Source organism: Geotrypetes seraphini, chromosome 9 (assembly GCF_902459505.1).
Source record: "Geotrypetes seraphini chromosome 9, aGeoSer1.1, whole genome shotgun sequence".
In the NCBI taxonomy this organism is placed as follows: domain Eukaryota; kingdom Metazoa; phylum Chordata; class Amphibia; order Gymnophiona; family Dermophiidae; genus Geotrypetes; species Geotrypetes seraphini.
The window spans coordinates 179,811,049-179,832,574 of NC_047092.1; the positions used below are offsets into that span (position 1 = coordinate 179,811,049).

General features: G+C 44.1%; 1 long non-coding RNA gene across 1 annotated transcript; it reads right to left on the minus strand.

Moving 5' to 3' along the window:
- Positions 1–226: 226 nt before the first annotated feature.
- LOC117366832 lies at positions 227–16,942 on the minus strand. Its single transcript, XR_004540653.1, has 4 exons — positions 16,882–16,942; positions 16,272–16,801; positions 12,357–12,543; positions 227–870 (listed from the first exon to the last, which is right to left on the minus strand). It is a non-coding gene; the product is annotated as an uncharacterized LOC117366832 (long non-coding RNA).
- Positions 16,943–21,526: the final 4,584 nt, after the last annotated feature.

Genomic DNA, 21,526 nt, shown 5'->3' on the forward strand with positions numbered 1-21,526 from the left:
AATGTTGCTACTCTTTGGGGATTCTGCATGGAATGTTGCACTCTTTGGGGTTCCAGAATCTAATCTAATCTAATCTAATCTTCTATTTGTGCGTCGCGCTTGCTTACTCTGAGATAATGGAATGTTGCTATTCTGGTTTTTGGCCAGGTACTAGTGACCTGGATTGGCCACCATGAGAATAGGCTACTGGGCTTGATGGACCATTGGTCTGACCCATTAAGGCTTTCCTTATGTTCTTAACTCTCCCATCACAACCTAACGCATCTGCACCCAAAGTATGGACACTGGGAACTCGTGCAATGGCTGGGACTCCCTCTCCCTCCCAGTGCCTCTGGAAAGCAGATACCCATATAGTAGCTCTTCTTCATGAAAGTGCATTACATCGCAGCTGCATCAATTTGCATCCCACAAACTACACTCTCCCAGTGCCCAAATTCGATTGGATGAACATCCCTAGTGCATATGCGTAAAAATGTTGCTTTGTGCACCTATCTAGTTGGATATATGAGAAACTTAACAGAATATTGGCAACAGACTTCAGGTTTTGGTTTTGGCAAGAAATCTGTTTGCATTGGGCGAGAAATCATGGGTTGAGCACTTCCTGCACTAATGCCTTGCTCAGCTGAAGACCGGATGAGAATCTCCTTCAGTCTATGAATTCACTGCCAGAAAAGAATCCGTGGGCTCTTTTTCTGCATTCATTGTTTGCATATGAACGCCTGCTGCTTCCATAATAATCCCGGACCTGCTGGCAGTTTAAGATGTTGGACGGGTGACAGGACAGGAGCGGTGAGGACATCGCTGAAAGCAGAGCTGACCAATGTAATCAGATGGAGCGAGGCATCTCGATTCCATTTTCTTTTTGCTCGCCTTAAAAACAAAGAAGAAACGGATAACTCCATATTTTTCAATGGACAAAAGTCACAAATGCCTGAATGAAGAGGATCAGACCTGCGATACAGGAATGGCTCATCTGTTCCATCAGATATAGAGAGCGGGAGAGGGGCTGAGCGGGTGGGGGTTGCTTTTCTAGAAATGAACCTGATTCCTATTCCAATATGCCCTACTGTCTATAAATGACTTACCTGTACTATTTCTTTTTTATATTATGGTTTTATTAATGACTTTAATACAATGTGAATTGGGGGGGAAAATAGGAGGGGGAAGGGACGGAAGGAAGGTGGGGGTTGATTTGGGTCATATGGAAATATATTTTGAAGGAATGATAGAAATATGTATGTAAATATTATAATTGTAAATCTGTTTGAAATGAAATCTATTTGTATTGGTGACGGGCCAAAAGTGCGCTGACATTTCAGCCCAGACAATTGCGCGCAAGACTCCAGCATGCCACTGTAAAAGTTAATTTTAAAGAGCTCCGATGGGGGGGGGGGACCCCCCACATTATACAGAAAACTTAACTTTTTCCTAAAAATTTTTGAAAAAGTTAAGTTTCCTTTATAATGGGGGGTTCCAAGCCCCCAACTCCTCCCCCCACGACAGTGTGAACACTATTACACACCTCCTGTCGGAGCTCTTTAAAATTAACTTTTCTGGCGGCGCGCTGGAGTCTTGCACCCATTTGTCTGGGCTCAAATGTTGGCGTGGCTGTGTCCCACGCACGAATGACTGTGAACCATTTGTATTATATTATATTATTTCCTTCAATAAAATGTTATAAATTTTAAAAAAAGAAGGTGGGGTGTTGGTTTTTTTTTTTTTACTACTAACGGGTTAATATTAAAATAACCCGATTTAATAGTAGCCCAAATTGATAACTTCCTCCTTAATTAAAAAATAAGTGTATCTAGAAATCAAAATCACTGCTATATTTATATAGTTCATTTTCAACAAGCTCAGAACAGGTTACAGGTTAACATACATAATATATCGTTAACAGGTTACAATTTGCCATAGTTACACTACAAGTAATTTGGGTTGCGCATGGAATACCGTGTGGTATTAGCAACACCTAAGTCAAGGCACCCTGCAGTGGACTAGCAATGCCTACGCTGACGGGCTTGAGAGACTTTATCACCTCATGTCAGAAACCGAACCAGCCTCTTACTTTTCTTTATGGAAGAAGAAAGATTGTTCTCCCAAAGAAAGAATAGAAAGCTACAAGCCAACACTGAAAGTAATAGTATTTACCAGAAAAGGTTCAAAGAAGAGCAACCAAGATGGCAAAGGGGATGGAACTCCTCTCGTATGAGGAAAGACTAAAACGGTTAGGGCTTTTCAGCTTGGAAAAGAGACGGCCTAGGGGAGATATGATTGAAATCTACAAAATCCTGAGCGGAGTAGAACGGGTTCAAGTGGATCAATTTTTCACTCCGTCAAAAATGACAAAGACTAGGGGACACACGATGAAGTTACAGGGAAATACTTTTAAAAGCAATAGGAGGAAGTATTTTTTCCACTCAGATCTCTGGAACACGTTTCCAGAGGTGGTGGTAAGAGCGGATAATGCAGCTGGCTTTAAGAAAAGTTTGGACAATTTCCTGGAAGAAAAGTCCATAGTCTATTATTGAGACAGACATGGGGGAAGCCACTGCATGGAATGTTGCTATTCTTTGGGGATTCCGCATGGAATGTTGCACTCTGTAGGGTTCCGGAATCTTGCATACTCTGAAATAATGGAATGTTGCTACTCTTTGGGTTTTGGCCAGGTACTAGGGACCTGGATTGGCTATTGGGCTTGAACAGTCTTCGGTCTAACCCAGTAAGGTTTTTCTTATGTTCTTATGAGGAGGGATTTGACACATCAAAATTTTGACACTTGTATGAGAGTTGATTCATAAATACATGCAACAATTTTTTGCTTCTCCCCTACCAGAGACTCTGGCATTCATCTCTTATCTGGTGGCAACATTAAGAAGTACGTGTCGCATATTTTCAAGTGCATAGATTAGATTTCCAGTATAGAAAAAAAAAAATGTGTTGCCATGACTTATGAATCAATCCTCTTACAAATGAAAATGTCTGGCTTTCTCTATCCAATGCTCTCCTAATTTTGGAACCGTTGCAGGGACCATCAATCGTCCACCCTAAAGTCATCAGTTCTCTAAACGCAGACTATCGCTTTTCGTTTGCTTTTGTATATTGGAGACATGTACTATCGTCCATCTTGAACATTCAGGACTGTGGAAAAAAAGCCACCAGGAAAAACGTATCCGGCTGGCATTGAGAAAGAAAAACCTTTTGTGAAAGGAGTGGAACCGAAATGTGACTATAAGATATAAACTAAGCTAAACTAAACCTTAAGTTTGTATACCGCATCATCTCTACAGAAGTGGAGCTCGACACGGTTTACAGGAATTAATAAAGAAAGGAACTCCAATGGAAAGAAGAAGGGCTTGGTAAACAGGAAGGAAAGAGGGGACTTAGAATAATGGAGAGGGAGGGGGTAGTTACATTTTGGAGAAAAGCCAAGTTTTCAAATGTTTTCTGAAGCGTTGGAGGGAGGTCGAACTCCGAAGAGGGGCAGTAAAGCTGTTCCACAGCTCGGTGATCCTGAAGAGGAGGGATGTTCCAAGTTTTCCTGTATGGGATATGCCTTTTAAAGAGGGGAAGGATTGTTTGAATTTTTGAGTGGATCTGGTGGAGTTAAGATTCGAGGAGAGCCAAGATAGTGGAAAGAGGGGAGGAAGGGTGCCGTGGAGAGATTTGAAGGCTACATTAGCAAGTTTAACAAGTTTAATTCAATACCATTCTTTTATACGAGAGGCTGCTAAAAAGTTCTCAGCCCGACCGAGAAGAGAATGACGTGACAGAGACGTTTAAATACCTACTTGACATAAATGTGCACGAGGCAAGTTTTTCATTTGAAGCTCTGGAATGAGAGGGCATAGGTTGAAGTTCAAAGGTGAGAGGCTCTGGAGTAATCTAAGGCAGTGGTTCCCAACCCTGTCCTGGAGGACCACCAGGCCAGTTGGGTTTTCAGGACAGCCCTAATGAATATGCTCGGAGCAGATTTGCATGCCTGGCACCTCCATCATATGCAGATCTCTCTCATGCATATTCATTAGGGCAATCCTGAAAACCTGACTAGCCTGGTGGTCCTCCAGGACAGGGTTGGGAGCCACTGATCTAAGGAAATACTTCTTTTACTGAAAGGGTGGTAGATCAGTCTCCCGGAAGAGGTGGTGAAGACAGAAGCTGTGTCTGAATTCAAGAAAGCCTGGGACAGGCACATGGGATGTCTTAGGGCAGTGTCCAGCCAACTTTTTGGCAGTCAGCACACTAAACCCAGTAGCCTGGCTGGAAGGCACCCGGAAGTATGTGGACGTTGGCACGATGATGCCATGCGCATGTGTGATGTCATCACGTTGATGTCCGCACATGCGCATGACAACGATGCTGCGCAAACCGTAACCCTGAAGCTGTCACTTTGGTGGGAGATCCTGGAGGAGAGCAGTTGTGGGGAGAGGAGGAGAGATGCCGGCGAAGAGGAAGGTTGTCGGTGCCAGCTGACTGCCTACAGGACACGCCTCTCCTCCTTACCAGCATCTCGTCAGGGTGCACCTGGAATCTGCCACGGCACGCAGTTTGCGGTACACTGTCATAAGGAGAGGAAGAGATAGTGGATGCTGTGGATGGACAGACTGGATGGGCCATTTGGCCTTTATCTGCCATCATGTTTCTATGTGGAGCCATGAAACTTACAAGTTATTCCACACTTGATACTTTTTGTTGTTTTTGTTTCATTTCATATCATTGAAACAAAGTGTCAAGTGTGGAATAACTTGAAAGTTTCATGGCTCACATCATTCTCTTCTTGGTCGGGCTGAGAATTTCACCGGCCCCTCCTACTGTGATGTCATAATGCCTCATTCCATCAGTGCCTAAGAGCCAGTCTCATCGGTGATGTCACAATGGCTTGTGCCCATTTATTAGATGCATTTGCCTCACTGATATGAAAAGTGTCAAGAAAAGTGTGGAATAACTTGAAAGTTTTATGGCTCGCATCATTCTCTTCTTGGTCGTGCTGAGAACTTTTCAGCGGCCCCTCCTACTGTGATGTCATAATGCTTCATTCCACCAATGCCTAATAGCCAACTTCATCGGTGATGTCACAATGGCTTGTGCCCATTTATTAGATGCATTTGCCTCACTGATATGAAAAGTGTCAAGAAAAGTGTGGAATAACTTGAAAGTTTCATGGCTCACATCATTCTCTTCTTGGTCGTGCTGAGAACTTTTCAGCGGCCTCTCATATTATTGGTGGAGAATAGATTAGTGAGTGACTTTTGTATTCTGCAGACCTGTGTCAAGAGATTTACTGTGTGGCATCCGAATGGTCGGCAGCTTTTCTTGTGTGTTATTCGTACAGTATTCATTATGGATATTTTATTAATTCGCCTTTGGTTTTTTTTTGTAAGCCGCTGTGAAATTTTGATACCACACGTTAAAAGTGTTTAAAGTTAATAAATAAACAGAGAGATGAGTCAATAACCACACAGCACTGTTTATTGTCAACAATGTCTGGATATCTTGCATCAGAGGCCTAGAAGAGAAATACACCCAAACAGGCGACTGTGTTTACGAGCAACTGAGGCCAAATTGGCCGGGGAATTAGCATTTAGCATGTTTGAACACATAACTAATGCTGTTTGCTTGCCAGATCTGTTGATCATGCGATGGACACGAAAAAGAGAGTCTGAGGAAGGTTCTATTGATCAGTGGAAAATCAAGACTTCAAATGTCTTCATCAGCTTTGAAACTCAAAGTGTATCTGGCAAAGTAATGTCAGTTTGTTCATTGCATCCCGTCCTTCCGTGGGAAAGATTTGCAAAGAGCTGTCTCTTTTCAGTGGCCAGGCTTTATTGATGAATGCCTTTTGCCGGAGGTTCCTAGGGTCCGTTTGCCACTTGCCCAGTCCTGAGCAGCCCATGTAAGCCATAAACCCAAGCGAGGAGGTGGCAGGAGGGGAAGAATTTGGAATTCTAATAACCAGAGAAATGTAAAGGGTTACCATATGGCTCCAGAGACAAGAGGATGGCTTCAGACATCTGGGGTTTGCTTCTATTGCTTTCACTGGATGTCTCAACCCGTTCTCCTTTTCCTGGAGCCATATGGTAACCTTAGAAATGTACAGATTTTATACATCTGCCACTCCTTCCTTTGAAGCAGTAGCAATCATAGGCTTAGTCTAGGACGCTTGGAGAGCAGCTTCTTGTTCCTCTCTCCCCTTAATGAAGAGTGTGGCTTTCCCTTTGCTTCTTTATGTGACCGCATGCGGTGCTTTCCTTCTTCACATTCAAAGCCCTGTTTGCTGAGCTGCCCTGAGATAGGAAGTGAAGAATGTGTTTATAGGATGAAATGAAAGGCAGGCGTTCAGCTAACCCTGCAGCCGTGAGCTTCAGGCTTTCTGTTCAGAGGAAGAAACTCCATTTGCTCCTCCTGGCACATGACTGAACGAGACTGGCTGGGCAATGAAGCTGAAATGCTTTTCTTCCGGCCAACACCAGGCCCTTCCCAAGAATACATTCCGCACCCAGGTTGTGAGTCCATCCTGGAACCAAAAGAGAGGTCACAGAACTTCTCTGCTTGCCTGCTTTGAGCAAGAGATTCCCTTCAGGTGGTTTCTGCTCTCAGATTCTGTCTGGGTGTTTACATAGGTACAACGAGCAAGGTGATTAAATTTGCAGATGATACAAAGTTATTCAGAGTAGTGAAGACGCAGGGGGACTGCGAAGATCTGCAACGTGACATAATCAGGCTCGAGCAATGGGCATCGACATGGCAGATGAGGTTCAACTTGGATAAGTGTAAAGTGATGCATGTCGTAACAAAAATCTCAGGCATGAATACAGGATGTCCGGGGCAGTACTTGAAGAGACCTCCCAGGAAAGGGACCTGGGAGTTCTGATCGACAAGTCGATGAAGCCGTCTGTACAATGTGTGGCGGCGGCAAAAAGGGCAAACAGAATGCTAGGAATGATAAAGATTGGAGAAGATTATCATGCCGCTGTTCCGGGCCATGGTACACCCTCACCTGGAGTACTGCATACAGCACTGGTCGCCGTACATGAAGAAGGACACGGTACTACTCGAGAGTGTCCAGAGAAGAGCAACCAAGATGGTTAAGGGGTTGGAGGAGCTGCCGTACAGCGAAAGATTAGAGAAACTGGGCCTCTTCTCTCTCGAACAGAGGAGATTGAGAGGGGACATGATCGAAACATTCAAGGTACTTAAGGGGATAGACTTAGTAGATAAGGACAGGTTGTTCACCCTCTCCAAGGTATGGAGAACAAGAGGGCATGCTCTAAAATTGAAAGGGGATAGATTCCGTACGAACGTAAGGAAGTTCTTCTTCACCCAGAGAGTGGTGGAAAACTGGAATGCTCTTCCAGAATCTGTTGTGGGGGAAAACACCCTCCAGGGATTCAAGACAGGGTTGGACAGGATCCTGCTTAACAAGAAGTGTGCTGGTAGGGCTAGTCTCAGTTAGGGTACTGCTCTTTGACCTGGGGGCTGCCGCGTGTGCGGACTTCTGGGCATGATGGACCACTGGTCTGACCCAGCAGTGGCAATTCTTATGTTCTTATGGTTTTAGAAAAGATTTGGACAAGTTCCTGGAGTAAAAGTCCATAAACTGCTGTCGAGACAGACATGGGAGAAGCCACTGTTTGCCCTAGATCGGTGGCATGGAATGCTGCTACTATTTGGGTTTTTGCCAGGTATTTGTGACTTGGCCTCCGTGAAAACGGGATACTGAGCCAGATGGACCATTGGTCTGATCCAGTAAGGCTATTCTTATTAATCTAATCAGGATTTCTGGATCGCACTTTTCCGGTATAGGTTCAAGGCTATTTACAGGATAAGAGGCCCCTGTAGCAGCATGGGGAAATGGTTACAACACAGTGAATAAGATGGTTATATACTCAGCGAGGAAGGTTATAACGTGTTGTAAAGGAAGGTTACATTGTTGCAGGAGGAAAGCAGTGAATATTGCAAGGGAGTGGTCCATTGTAAGTGATCGGCTTGTAAAACAGGGTCTGTGGTTATAAGATCCTGAAAGAAATCAGGCAACGAGGCTCCCAGTCACTGCAATTTCCCAACTGAAGGAGGGATAATAGGATAAATGAAGGCTTAGGGAACACTTCTCCCTCCGTATTCGCTGTGATAGGGGATTAACAGAACCGCAAATACAGAAAAACCACAAATATTTTTTTCATATGTTATTCGCTGTTTTCTATTAAAAACCATCGTGAATAGGGTGAAACCGTGAATAACATGGAGGGAGACCTGGCCTGTTCCTGAAGGAGAGGCAAAACGCGGTAAAGAAAGTGCCGGGACTCATCGATTTTTCTCTGTAAAAGCTTGGAATCGGCGATTTCTCTTTGCAAACTGATGTAATTGGTTTATAGACAATGGCGCGAAAGACAAAGGTGCGCCCGGACAATTGAGTGCAGCGCGGAGGCGCGCGCCGCTCAAAATTACTGTTTTTAGGGGCTCCGACGGGGAGTTTTGTTGAAGAACCCCTCCACTTTACTTAATAGACATCGCGCCGGCGTTATAGGGGGTTTGGGGGGTTGTAACCCTCCACATTTTACTGTAAACTTAACTTTTTCCCTAAAAACAGGGCAAAAGTGAAGTTTTCAGTAAAATGTGGGGGGTTACAACCCCCCAAACTCCCCACAACGCGGCGCAATGTCTATTAAGTAAAGTGGGGGGTTCCCCCCCACACACCCCCGTCGGAGCCCTAAAAACAGTCATTTTGAGCGGCGTGCGCCTCTGTGCTGCGCTCAATTATCCTGACACCGATGTAATTGGGGGTGGGGTGGAGCCAGCAAGCTAAAAACCGTGAATAATTGAAACCACGCTTGCTGAAACCGTGACTACGGAAGGAAAGGAGCAGAAATCTGCTGGCTCAGACTCTTTTTTGAGAAGTCTGCGATCACAGCTTTATTATGACAACTTTAGAACTTCAGACACTTCAAACAAAATGTCACAACTTGTCTTCATAAGGCCGAAATAGAAAGCTGGCATTTGTTACCCCTCAAAAACCTCAAAGTGTCACTTCTCTGGAGTAATGTGACTTATATCGTAAGAACAAACTGATCCAAAGCCTAAGTGGTAATAATAAACACGGATCATATTAATATGTAACCATGACCAAACCATGCATAGCTGTAATGAACAATTCGTTTCCGAGCTGAAATTAGCTCACCTCGGAAGCAGCTCCAGTGGGAATTCTGTTCTCCTAAAAGCCTCATTGAGCTTCATTATCCGTCTCCTCCTGGTGTGAGATTGCTAAGGTTTTCAGACTTCAGTTTTTCAAATCATTCCAGGCTTTCATTGTAATTTACATTAAACCTCATGGGTAAGGTAGAATGATAAATATATAACTTCTAGGGTCATAAAGTACCTCTTAAGATGGTTTAGAAATAGAACAAAACTACATTAACACCCAATGACCTTCTGTCAATTACTGTGACAAAATGAACAGAAAAAAATGTCTGTGCACAATCTCTCCTAAGTCAAATGCTTCTCTTTATACTGTTCTCCGATTTACAACCCATTGCATTAAATCTTAGCTGCCAAATTCTGGACTATTCTTCAAGGTTCGCGAAGTCCTTCCTTATGTTTTCCATACCATCAGAGATATTATTTGATATTATCCACAAAGAGGCAAATTTTAGCCGATAGCCCTTAAGCAATTTGGCTTAATAATAATAATAATAATAATTTTATTCTTATATACCGCCAAAGCCATAGAAATTCGAGGCGGTTTACAGCAAGAAGCGCTGGACAATCAGCGAAGAGGTTACAGTCAAAGTCGGCGAAGAGGTTACAATCAAAGTCAGCAATACAATCTTACATAATGAAGGAATATGAAAGCTGTTTAGCTCATTAGGGATACTGGTTGATTAAGCAGAGCTGAGGAGATTCTTAGTTAACAAATCGATTGAACAGGCTCGTTTTTACCAGTTTTCTAAAACTGAAGTAGGATGATGAGAGTGCGAAAACGTTACTAAGCCAATCGTTCCATTTGCCTGCCTGGAATCTTTTGTAGTGGAAGGCTTTTATTGTCGTATAGGAGAACAGATGTATTCTTCATGTGGGTCTAAGATAACTGGCCAGATTGAAGTGGGAAACCAGGTAAGTGGGGGCTAGGCCAAATATTGATTTGTAACATAGACAGGAGAACTTAAACAGGATTCGCGCCTCTAGGGGCAGCCAATGGAGTTTCTGATAGTAGGGGCTTATGTGTTCCCATTTCTTCAGCCTCAAGATCAGCCGAACTGCCGTGTTTTGAATGACTCTGAGTCTTAGGATGGTTTTTTTGTAGGATGCCAAGTAAATAATGTTGCAATAATCGAGCAGGCTCAGGATGGAAGAACAAGCCCAAGAACCGAACCTTGAGGCACACCACTGGTGACATCCCTTTCCTCAGAGCGATCTCCATTGATCACTACCCTCTGTCGCCTTCCAATCAACCAGTTCTTGACCCAACCCATCACTTTGGGGGCCCATCCTGAGGACACTCAGTTTATTTATTAGACGTCTGTGTGGAACACTGTCAAAGGCTTTACTAAAATCTAAATACACCACATCGAGCGCACTCCCTCTATCCAATTCTCTGGTCAACCAGTCAAGGAAGTTGATCAGATTTGTCTGACAAGACCTACCTCTAGTGAATCCATGTTGGCTCAGGTCCTGTGATCCTCTGGATTCTGGAAACTTCACCATTCTCCGTTTTAAAAGCATTTCCATTAATTTGCTTACCACAGAAGTCAGACCTACTGGCCTGTAATTCCCCACTTCTTCCTTACTTCCACTTTTGTGGAGAGGGACCACATCCGCCCTTCTCCAGTCCTGCAGTACTACTTTGAACTCTAGAGAAGCTTTGAAAAGGTCAGCCAGCAGAGTTGCAGAAACTTCCCTAAGTTCTCTCGGCACCCTCAGATGTGCACCATCCGGCCCTATAGCTTTGTCCACCTTTAGTTTTAAGTAGCTCCTCACAAACACAATCCTCTGAAAGTCATTCAGGGTCTACCACATCTCCATTCCTATTTGTATTTGTCTTCTGTGGTCCTGCTCTCAGCGCTTCAGCTGTGAAATAGAGAATAACACAGGGACAGATTTTTCCCTGTCCCCACGGGAACTCATTTTCCTATCCCATCCCGGAGAGTTCTTTTCCTGTCTCTGCCCCATTCCTGCAAGCTCCGTCCTCATCTGCACAAGCCTCAAACACTTTAAAATCCTAAGTAGCAACATTCTAGAGCTCAGATTGTGATGTCATAATGCCTCATTCCACCAATGCCTATGCTCCGTCCTCATCTGCATAAGCCTCAAACACTTTCAAATCCTAAGTAGCAACATTCTAGAGCTCAGATTGTGATGTCATAATGCCTCATTCCACCAATGCCTAAGCTCCGTCCTCATCTGCACAAGCCTCAAACACTTTCAAATCCTAAGTAGCAACATTCTAGAGCTCAGATTGTGATGTCATAATGCCTCATTCCACCAATGCCTAAGCTCCGTCCTCATCTGCACAAGCCTCAAACACTTTAAAATCATAAGTAGCAACATTCTAGAGCTCAGATTGTGATGTCATAATGCCTCATTCCACCAATGCCTAAGCTCCGTCCTCATCAGCACAAGCCTCAAACACTTTAAAATCATAAGAAGCCTGATTACCATTCCAAAAGAGATCATGCAATAATTGTGTAACTGGGTCTCAATAAGTTTTGCAATCAAAATGCCTTTACACTCCTCTTTGACCCCCAGGGCCACTCTTGGACGTTTCTTCCTAGGTTAGTCACTTCCCTTCTAGAAGTAAAAGGAAAAAACCTCATTCAGATTAGGGTTTAGCAAGGAAAGTTGGATTCTGTCTCAAATTCAATTATCTTATGAACTTGTCATGTGTGACGATGAACAGTCAAGAGCCAACAATGTGTTTCATAGATACGAGAAAGGTCTGACCTTAAAGAATTATCGAAGGATACCTCAGTAGTGATAACAGTATGGTTAAGGAGTGTCCAAAACCAGTCAAGTAATCCAAATAATGTCTTTTCTTTCGTTCTTTAGATTTTGCTCACACCTTTTTCAGGAAAAGCATGAGGTGACTTACATTCAGCTAGGTATTTTTCTGTGTCTGGAGGACTAACAATCGAATTTTTGCACCTGAGACAATAGAGGGTTGAGTAAGTTTGTAAAATTCAAAGTCCAAAGATCACGGACTATATATTCCACCTGTAAAGCTATCTGAGTGGATTTTGGAAGCATTAGGTGCAGTTTGAACATATAAAAACATATTTAAATCTTATCAATATTAGCAACCATTTTAGAAAAGGCATTTATTATATGTATAGACAGCAGCAGGCAGAGATTTTAAGGGGAATCACCTTTTTCAGTTGTCGCTCAAGCCGAGTTACATTCACTGGAGCGGAAGAGTAGACCGATTGATGAAATCAATAGATGGAGAATGGGGTGCAGCTCGTCGTGACTCCAGGCAAGTTACTTACCTCTCCATTGCCCCCAGGTACAAAGTCGTAGATTGTGCGCCCAGTAGAGGACAAAGAAAGTACCTGTCTGAAATAAATGTAACAGATTCAAATTAATTACCAGCTTCTTTAATTGCTTATCAAGATTCTCTAACGTTAATGTTAAAATTTTTAAAAAATATTTCTTCCTACTAGTGATAAGTGCTCGGTCTCTTATCTCTTGCATAGAAGCCACAGCGAGATCATTTCGGGACCATCATCGCACTTATAGGTCCCATATTGTATCTGATCTCAGGATGTTAATCATCCAGCCTGTGCTTGTATGTTTTTCTATTACACGTTTCTGCTAATAAATATAGCACTTCTCTTATTCAGCGTGGATGATCGAGTCTTGTGGCTCCGCAGTCTTCCTTTTCCAATGTGGATATATAAATCAATATGTGCAAAGGTGCAAGTGTGCTGACGGGTGAATTTTCTCTGCTCCCCAACTCAGTCCTGAGTTTCGCCGCGAGGGCTTCTTACTGATGATACCGTGTCTACTCTACTAACAAATCAGTTAACTCACACGTGCTCCTGTACTTAAACAAGAATTGTAACAAGCAGCTTAACCCCTTCTTCAAGAATCCAGGCCACGATCTGGAGGCAGCGGTTTATGTGGGACTCAAAGCACAGTGAAAGCTGTATCTGTGTGTTACCATTTGAAAATACAAAATACACATGTGTTTTGAAGAATCACCCCAAAACATGCTTCCTGTACCCAAAAGATTAAAGGGCCATGGATCTGATATCCTGCCTTTCTGTGGCTTACATTTATTTCACTTTAAATCAGGGGTCTTAAAGTCCCTCCTTGAGGGCCGCAAGCCAGTCGGGTTTTCAGGATTTCCCCAATGAATATACATTGAAAGCTGTGCATGCACATAGATCTCATGTATATTCATTGGGGAAATCCTGAAAACCCGACTGGATTGCGGCCCTCAAGAAGGGACTGTGAGACCCCTGCATTTACACCTATGGCTTCTTTGCATTTAGAATGCAGTAATTCTATTAGCATTGTCACAGGATTCCTTTGCCTGTGAAGGCAAAGGAATCCTTGCAAAGTAGGGAATTGTCCTAGGAGAAAACAGTAAATAAACCTAAAATTCCTCCTAGGGCACTGCCAAGAAAGAAAATGCCTTTGCAGAGCAGTGCACAGAAGGAGGTAGGGACTCCTCATACCTGTTTACCTTTTTCTAAGCAGCAAGTGAAAAGAAAGGTAATAGGACTACAAATCCCATCAGGCCGAGGGCAGAGAATTCCTAAAGCCAGGACTGGAACAGCTCCAGGGCCTAGCAAATCCAAAACTAGTTTGAGCCAGCTCAACAAGCACCTGAGCTCAGAATTAGCCAGAATTAAGGGCACACCCTCACTCCAGCATAGGCAGTTAGCCACTGAGAGAGAAAAGGGTGGGGCTCCTAGTTGCAGGCAGCCACCCAGCAGGGAGAGAGAAGGGGACTAGACCTTCTCTGCCAGGAAACAGAAGTGCGCCCTAGCCTTATACTCCAGAAGGGCAGGTAGGATCCCAAGATTGGAAGGATTTTGTTGAGGACTCGTTCATAAATAAAAATGAATGAAGCTCAGAGTATGGAAGAAATGAGTGAGGATTTTCCATACGCTACGGACCCTGATTTAATGAAGTTGGGCTGAGGAACAGTAGGAAAAGTTTGGAGTTTATCAAGAGGAAATTGGTAGTGAATGATTCCAGACTAGCCAGGCTGTATTATTTAAAGCCTTTGGCTGAAAGAGGTGGTTGGGTTTTTTTTTTGCCCTTTGTTGCATGGAACTTGCAGGAAAACTGCACAGCCTAAATCCAAGCAGGACTGAGTTTTGTTTTTCTGTGATGCTGTTTGGGGCAGTGCATGAAAATTAGTTACTTAAAACACTGCTGGCCACAGGACACTGGGGAACTCTTTATTCAAAATCTAGTGGGATCTTGGTTGGGATTTTTGTACACCAAAATCTACAGGGGGTATTTTGGCTAATAAACCCCCAAGGTGAACTTTTCCCCAGTGAAATGACTTACAAGAAGTCATAGCAGAATCTGTTTGAACAAGCCAGGTGGCAAACAGTGGCTGGGCCAGGAAGGGCTTAGCCCAGTGTGGCAGGTGTAGGCCTCAGAGAAAGCCATTAAAAGGCTGAAATAGAAGCCAGTGGATGGCAACAAATGGATTGTTTTGTTTGTATTTTGTGCAAGGACTATTGTTTGCTTGTATTTTTGGAACTCATTTATGAATTGCCACTAACTTGAGTTAAATGCACCAAGTCTGGTGTGAAATAAAGATTTATTTTGTGGTACCCAGATGTTTTGAGCTTTACTGCAGTTCTTCCCAGCTTCCTATACCTTGCTTTTGCTCAGCCGAGGTCTGTGTGGCTTAGGGTATTGGCCCCTGGACACGTCCAATTGGCCACGCTCAACCACAGCATGCGCTAAGCCAGGGCTGCCCAAGTCCGGTCCTCGATCTACTGGCAGGCCAGGTTTACAGGATACCCGCAATGAATATGCATATGAGAGATTGCCTGCACTGCCTTCTTGGTATGCAAATCTCTCTCATGCATGTTCATTGTGGATATCCTGAAAACCTGGCCTGCCAGTAGATCTCGAGGACCGGACTTGGGCAGCGTGCACTAAGCTTTAGTAAAAGAGCTTCTGAATTACATTTTTAACGTGCACCTTAAATTGGCACAGAACCCCCACCAAGTAAAAAGGCTGAAAAGAAAACCCTTCTATGTCAGCATATAGCACAGGGGTAGGGAACTCCGGTCCTCGAGAGCCGTATTCCAGTTGGGTTTTCAGGATTTCCCCAATGAATATGCAATGAGATCTATTTGCATGCACTGCTTTCAATGCATATTCATTGGGGAAATCCTGAAAACCCAACTGGAATACGGCTCTAGAGGACCAGAGTTCCCTACCCCTGCCATAGCACCTCCCCCCCCCCCCCCCCCGAGACTAATTTGAGTTTTTCATGGACCAGAATTGGCATATCAGGGCTCACCATTCCATGAGAACAAATGAAGCTGTAACCTGAAAGAAACTTTTACATCACAGCAGTGGTGAAGGTCTTCGTCAAGAGCAAGGAGCTCCTTTCATCTCTGAGCATTTAGATCTGAGAAATCTCTTGGCTCATCTAACCTGAACGTGTCACTACACAGGCTCATGTGCTCAGTGGAACTTGACGGTGCTTTGGATACTTTGCTACAGATGGGTTCTGGAAGCCGGCCAGAGCTCCAGCAGAAACGGGACTTATTTTGGCAGCTTAAAGTGGAGAAGGTACTCGGATGTTCAAAAGCTACAGTCAGTCCAGAGTGTTATTGGAAGCCAAATCAGCCTGGGTCTTTACTTTTCTGAGTCAGAAAGGAAGCTTGGCAAAATGATGCTTTCCCCTTTAAATAATGTGATGTCTAGGGTCAGTCTTTAAAAACAGGAAAGAGGAAAACTCAGAATTTGCAGGGAGGGAGCAATTGATTTGTGTATTTATTTAATGCTTTTATGAAGAGATTCACCCAAGGCCGTGGTTAACCCTGTCTAAGCTAAGAAGAATCTTAGGGGTTCATTCATCTATGTGCTTGTTTTCCGTTGAGGTGGACTTACCCCTAAATATATAACTGATCTTTTTTCTTTTGCCACTAATAAACATATGAGTCGCTCGCATTTGAACTTTATCTTCCCGCCTGTAAAAGGTTGTAAACTATCAGGCAGCTCTATGGGGCAAGGATTTAGATCGATTGATTATGATTTCCAGTACCTATTTAGAATTCAGAGGGCATCTAAAAACTTACCTTTTCGCCAAATACTTGGGTAACTAATTTCCTCCATTCAATTGTATATCTTGATAGATAGTTTCTCTTTTTTAAGGTGCACTTTCCAGTAATTCTTTTACATTTGGAGTTACGAAATAGAAACCAAAATGCCCTTCGACATTTTTTTCATGGTTCTCTCACATCAGACTCTGTATCCGCTTTTCCTCATTTCTCGTATTCCTGAAGTCTGGCATTGCCTAATGCACCACAATTAGCTGACTCACCATTCAATAAATAAATCAATCTTTCCCCATTTTAAACTCCACACTCAACCAAATATTGTTGAATGGACTAGTACTTTATCAATGGACATTCAGAATCCACCTTTTCATAATAGAATTGGTGGTGTTATGTGGTACTCTTCATTATTCCATCTTTATATTAGAATTATAATCTTTTTAAAAAACTTTTTATTATAAATTAGAATAACTTATCTTTTTATCTTTGATAGTTCCTTATCGGTTTCCCTTCCCGACGCGTTTCGCATTTCTTTTTCAAGGTCGGGGGAACTGCAAGACAAAATACACCCACATTCAAACTGCCATACTGTATTACCATATCCTTATATATTAAGAACTGCTTCACTCACCAAAGGTTAAGAGTAAACTTTTTCCATTTCACTACTGCCGCTCGCTATCAAAAGATGGCCGCGGCATTCTTCCTGAGTGTTAAATACCGCCCCTCCCATGACGTCAATCTCCCTAGCAACCATTCTTACAACCTCGCGTCCCAGCTGATTTTAAAAAACCCCTTACGAGTCCACTTGGGCCATCCAATCTGAAACTTCATTCAGACCGGTAGGAGCCATAGTATTTAACTGAAACATCCATCGGAGCTCCCTTAAGTTTAGCGTGCGCTCGATGTTTCCTCCCTCCCACCCTACTATAATCCTATCCAGGACTCTCCACCTTAAATCTGAGAGACCATGCTTACATAGCCTCCAGTGCCTAACCAGAGGGGAGACTTCACTACTTGTGTTGACCCGTGATTTATGCTCCGTTAGGCGCACCTTAACATCGAGCGCACGTTAAACTTAAGGGAGCTCCGATGGATGTTTCAGTTAAATACTATGGCTCCTACCGGTCTGAATGAAGTTTCAGATTGGATGGCCCAAGTGGACTCGTAAGGGGTTTTTTAAAATAAGCTGTGTGAAGCCGTCTAGGCAGTCTGGTTAAACTTTTGGTTATTCTTGCAGTACCACTAAGTCTAGGTCAGCCCACATCCCGCCCAAATCCCACCCTCACCACTCCTCCTATAATGCCCCTTTCAGCTCGGCGTAGAGCAGCACTGAAAAGGCATGAGCTGTTTTTAGATACACCTAAAACCCGTTTCAATTATCGGCACTTGGCCGACTTGTCTTTTAGATCGTCCAAGTACCGATTTAGGCAGGTTTTTAGATGTATTTGGTTTTTTAATTATTATAGTGTTTTAATTTCATTTCTGGAGGTTTCATGGGGGTTTTACGATCTGCATTTATACATCAAAAATCATGTATCGATGAACTTGCCTTGGCTGTTGTACGTCGACAGTGAGGCTAAATACGAACCAGTTTTCATGGTGAAAGTTGTGGAAGGGGAAGAATGGGGAGCGGAGAAAATAAATGAAATTGAGAGATGGAGAAAGAAGCATGATTTGGTCTCAGCAAAGGAAGATTTATAGCACATCATTCTGTTTGGCATTTGATTAAAAATGAATGTGGACTACAGCACAAAATGAATTTATTGCTTGATCAAATTTTGTCCTGAATCTAATGAAATGTCTTCCAAGATCCTGACTTTTCTCCTGTCTGTCCTTATGCACTGCTTCAGCTCGTCAGAACGTGGCAGGACCCCTCTTGCTGAGTCATGGCTCCCTCATGCTGAGTCATCTTCTCCGACACTTTTTTCACCTCTGTGCCCGGTTTGCTGTATGTCTGAGGCCCAGTTCATGAAAAGGCAGATCTAGAAATATGTTACTGTTAATACTTGGAATGGCACCGGCCACAAGAGATAACAACAACTTCTTGGCAGAGAAAGTGACTCACTTCACGCTGACGGATTAAGGTTCAGGCAAACCAGATACATACCTAGGACCTAAACCAGTGGGTACTCAGGTCATACCCAGGCAGTCAGGTTTTCAGGATACATGCAAATTTATTTATTCAATTTTTATACTGTTCTTCCAGGGGAGCTCAGAACAGTTTACATGAATTTATTCAGGTACTCAAGCAGTTTTCCCTGTCTGTCTCGGTGGGTTCACAATCTATCTAATGTACCTGGGGCAATGAGGGGATTAAGTGACTTGCCCAGGGTCACAAGGAGCAGCGTGGGTTTGAACCCACAATCTCAGAGTGCTGAGGCTGGAGCTTTAACCACTGCGCCACTCTAGAAATCAAAATGTACTAGAAGAGACCCGAGTAAAGGACAATCGAGCCATTGTGACATCACTGACAAGGTTGGCTCTTATTGGTGGAATGAGGCATTGTGACATCACAGCTCTTGTTACCAGAAACTTTTCTTACTAATTCAGTTTTCTTTACTGTTCTCCCAAGGGAGTTCAGAACAGTTTGCATGAATTTATTCAGGTACACAAACATTTTTCCCTGTCTGTCCCAGGGTATCTAATGTACGTGGGGCAACGGGGGGCTTAAGTGACTTGCCCAGGGTCACAAGGAGCATCATGGGTTTGAACCCACAACCTCAGGATGCTAAGACCGTAGCTTTAACCACTGTGCCACGTATGAATGAGATAGATTTGTAGACAATGAAGGCAGTGCATCATGCAAATCTAGCTCATGCATATTCATTGAGGCTATTCCCAAGGATCGTTGAGAAAGCCTGGCCTAAATGTATAGATGACTCCTAGCAGACCATGCTAAATCAGCAGTTCCCAACCAGGACTCTCAGGTGTAATGCCAGATTTGTGCCCAGGTATTGGGGATGGGACTTGAAATTTTTTTTTTTTGGGGGGGGGGGGTTTCCTGTGCGGTTTTACAATATTTTTCAGAGAGGTACTTATTTTGTACCTGAGACAATGATGTGTTAAGTGACTTGCCCAGAATCTCAAGGAGCTGTAGCTGGAATTGAACTCGCAACCTCAGGCTGTGGAGGCAAGTGCTCTAACCACTGGGCCACGCCTCCAATTTTGGTGGCCGATGTTGCTAATGCCCCCCATACTGTGAAGAGTTTCGGTCTCTGGTAACTAGAGCTGAGATTGTGATGTCATAATGAATCATTCCACCGTTCAGAGTCAACCTCATCAATGATGTCACAATAGCTTGATTGTAAAGTGAAAAGGACTTGATATACTGCTTTTTCTGTGTAGTTACAATCAAAGTGGTTCACATATTTTAGACAGGTACTTATTTTGTACCCGGGGCACTGAAGTGTTAAGTGACGCACCCAGAGTCACATGGAGTTGCAGTGAGAATTGAGCTCACAACCTCAGGGTGCTGAGGCAGCTGCTCTAATCACTAGGCCACGCCTCCACCTCCATTCAGGTCTTTAGAAGATGTTCTGGTTGTTCAGAATTTTCTTGGTAATCGCAGATCAGAGAATTATGCTGAGCTTGTGTCGAACATGCCGACAGCAAATCAGCTAATGGGTGCCAGAATGTCCCTTAAAATACACTTCTTACATTCTCACCTCGACTTCTGCCCACCCAATCTTGGTGATGTCAGCGATGAGCATGGGGAAAGATTTCATCAAGATATCAAGGTGATGGAAAGCAGATATCGGGGAAAGTTCAATCCCAGTGTGATGGGAGACGATTGTTGGCTCTTGCAAAGAGAGACAAGCGTACAAGCAAGCGTCTCGAACATTTCTGAACATGCTGACATCACTTTTGAGTGAGTTAAGAGAGGCGTAAATATATGCTGTAACATGTCTCCGTGTTTGTTTTCGGAGTAAACTCCTTAACACACGTTTGGTGGGACACAGTTCATACTCGCAATATTGTGCCGATATGGCAAACTGTCTAAGAAATTGGTAACGTGTATTAGAGAATGACACGGTGGCGGTTTACCCGCGGCCACCGCATTTTAGCCGCGGGTCACCCGCCGAAAACGGGGAAGAAAACTAGCAGTCGCTGCGGCAACGGGGAAAGGCCATTCACCGCCCGCGGGGCGGTGAATGGGTCTTGTCCCCGCAGTGAGGCATGAAGGATCGCGCGGTCCCCGCAGCTCACACCCGCCTGCCCAATCGATTCTAGTGTTTAGCCAGCTCTCTCCCTTCTCCTCACCTTAGTTTGTAGATTTTCTTTTTCGGCGACCCGCACGCTATCAGAGAGCCATGCACCCGCCGCTGCTCAGTTTCGATCTTCTGCTCTGACGCAACCGGAAACAGGAAGTTGCAGCAGAGCAGAAGATTGAACACTGAGCAGCCGCGCGTGTGCGGCTCTTTGGGAAAGCGTGCAGGTCGCTGAAAAAGAAAGCCTGCAAACTAAGGTGAGGAGAAGGAAGAGAGCTGGCTAATCACTACGATCGATTGGGCAGGCGGGTGGGGGCTGCGAGGACCGTGTGATCACCCGTGTTCCCGGCTCAAACTGTAAGGAGGGAGTGAAAGGGAAAAGGATTCTGGGCCAAGGGGATGAAAACGGAAAATGGATGCAGCGGGGACGGTGATGGGGCGGTGAATGGGATGGCAGTGGCGGTGACGGGGCGGTGAAAGGGATGGCGGTGACGGTGACGGGGCGGTGAAGAAAACGGCAGTGACGGGGCGGTGCAGAGGATGGTGGGCCGGTGACGGGGCGGTGACGGGGACAGATTTTTTCCCCGTGTCATTCTCTAACGTGTATCTCAGAAAATTGACATGCTAGCTGAATTTCAATTGCAGATCTGAAATCAGCGTCATTAAGGTGTCCTTTTACTAAGGCGTGTTAGCCGTTTTAGCGTGTGCGTGCTAAAGACTAACACGTCCATAGACTATAATGGACGCATTGCGCGCTAAAACGGCCAGCACGCCTTAGTAAAAGGACCCCTAAATTAACTAGGAATTAAGTTCTCGGTAGCAAAAAAAACATTTTATTGTTGTTGCTGACCTGTGTTATCAACTGCACGTGTAACCGAATGCCTAACTCATAGGCGTCGGAATGGGGGAGGCCACAGGGGGGAATGGTCTCCCCAAAAATTATCCGTTTCTGTGGTTTTGGTCCTCCCGCCCACCATGCTCTCGGTGTTTCTTTAAAATCTTCAGGCAGCCACCGCACAGCGTCAAACAACAGGCCCTGCCCCGGAACCCTTCATTCTACTTCCGGGG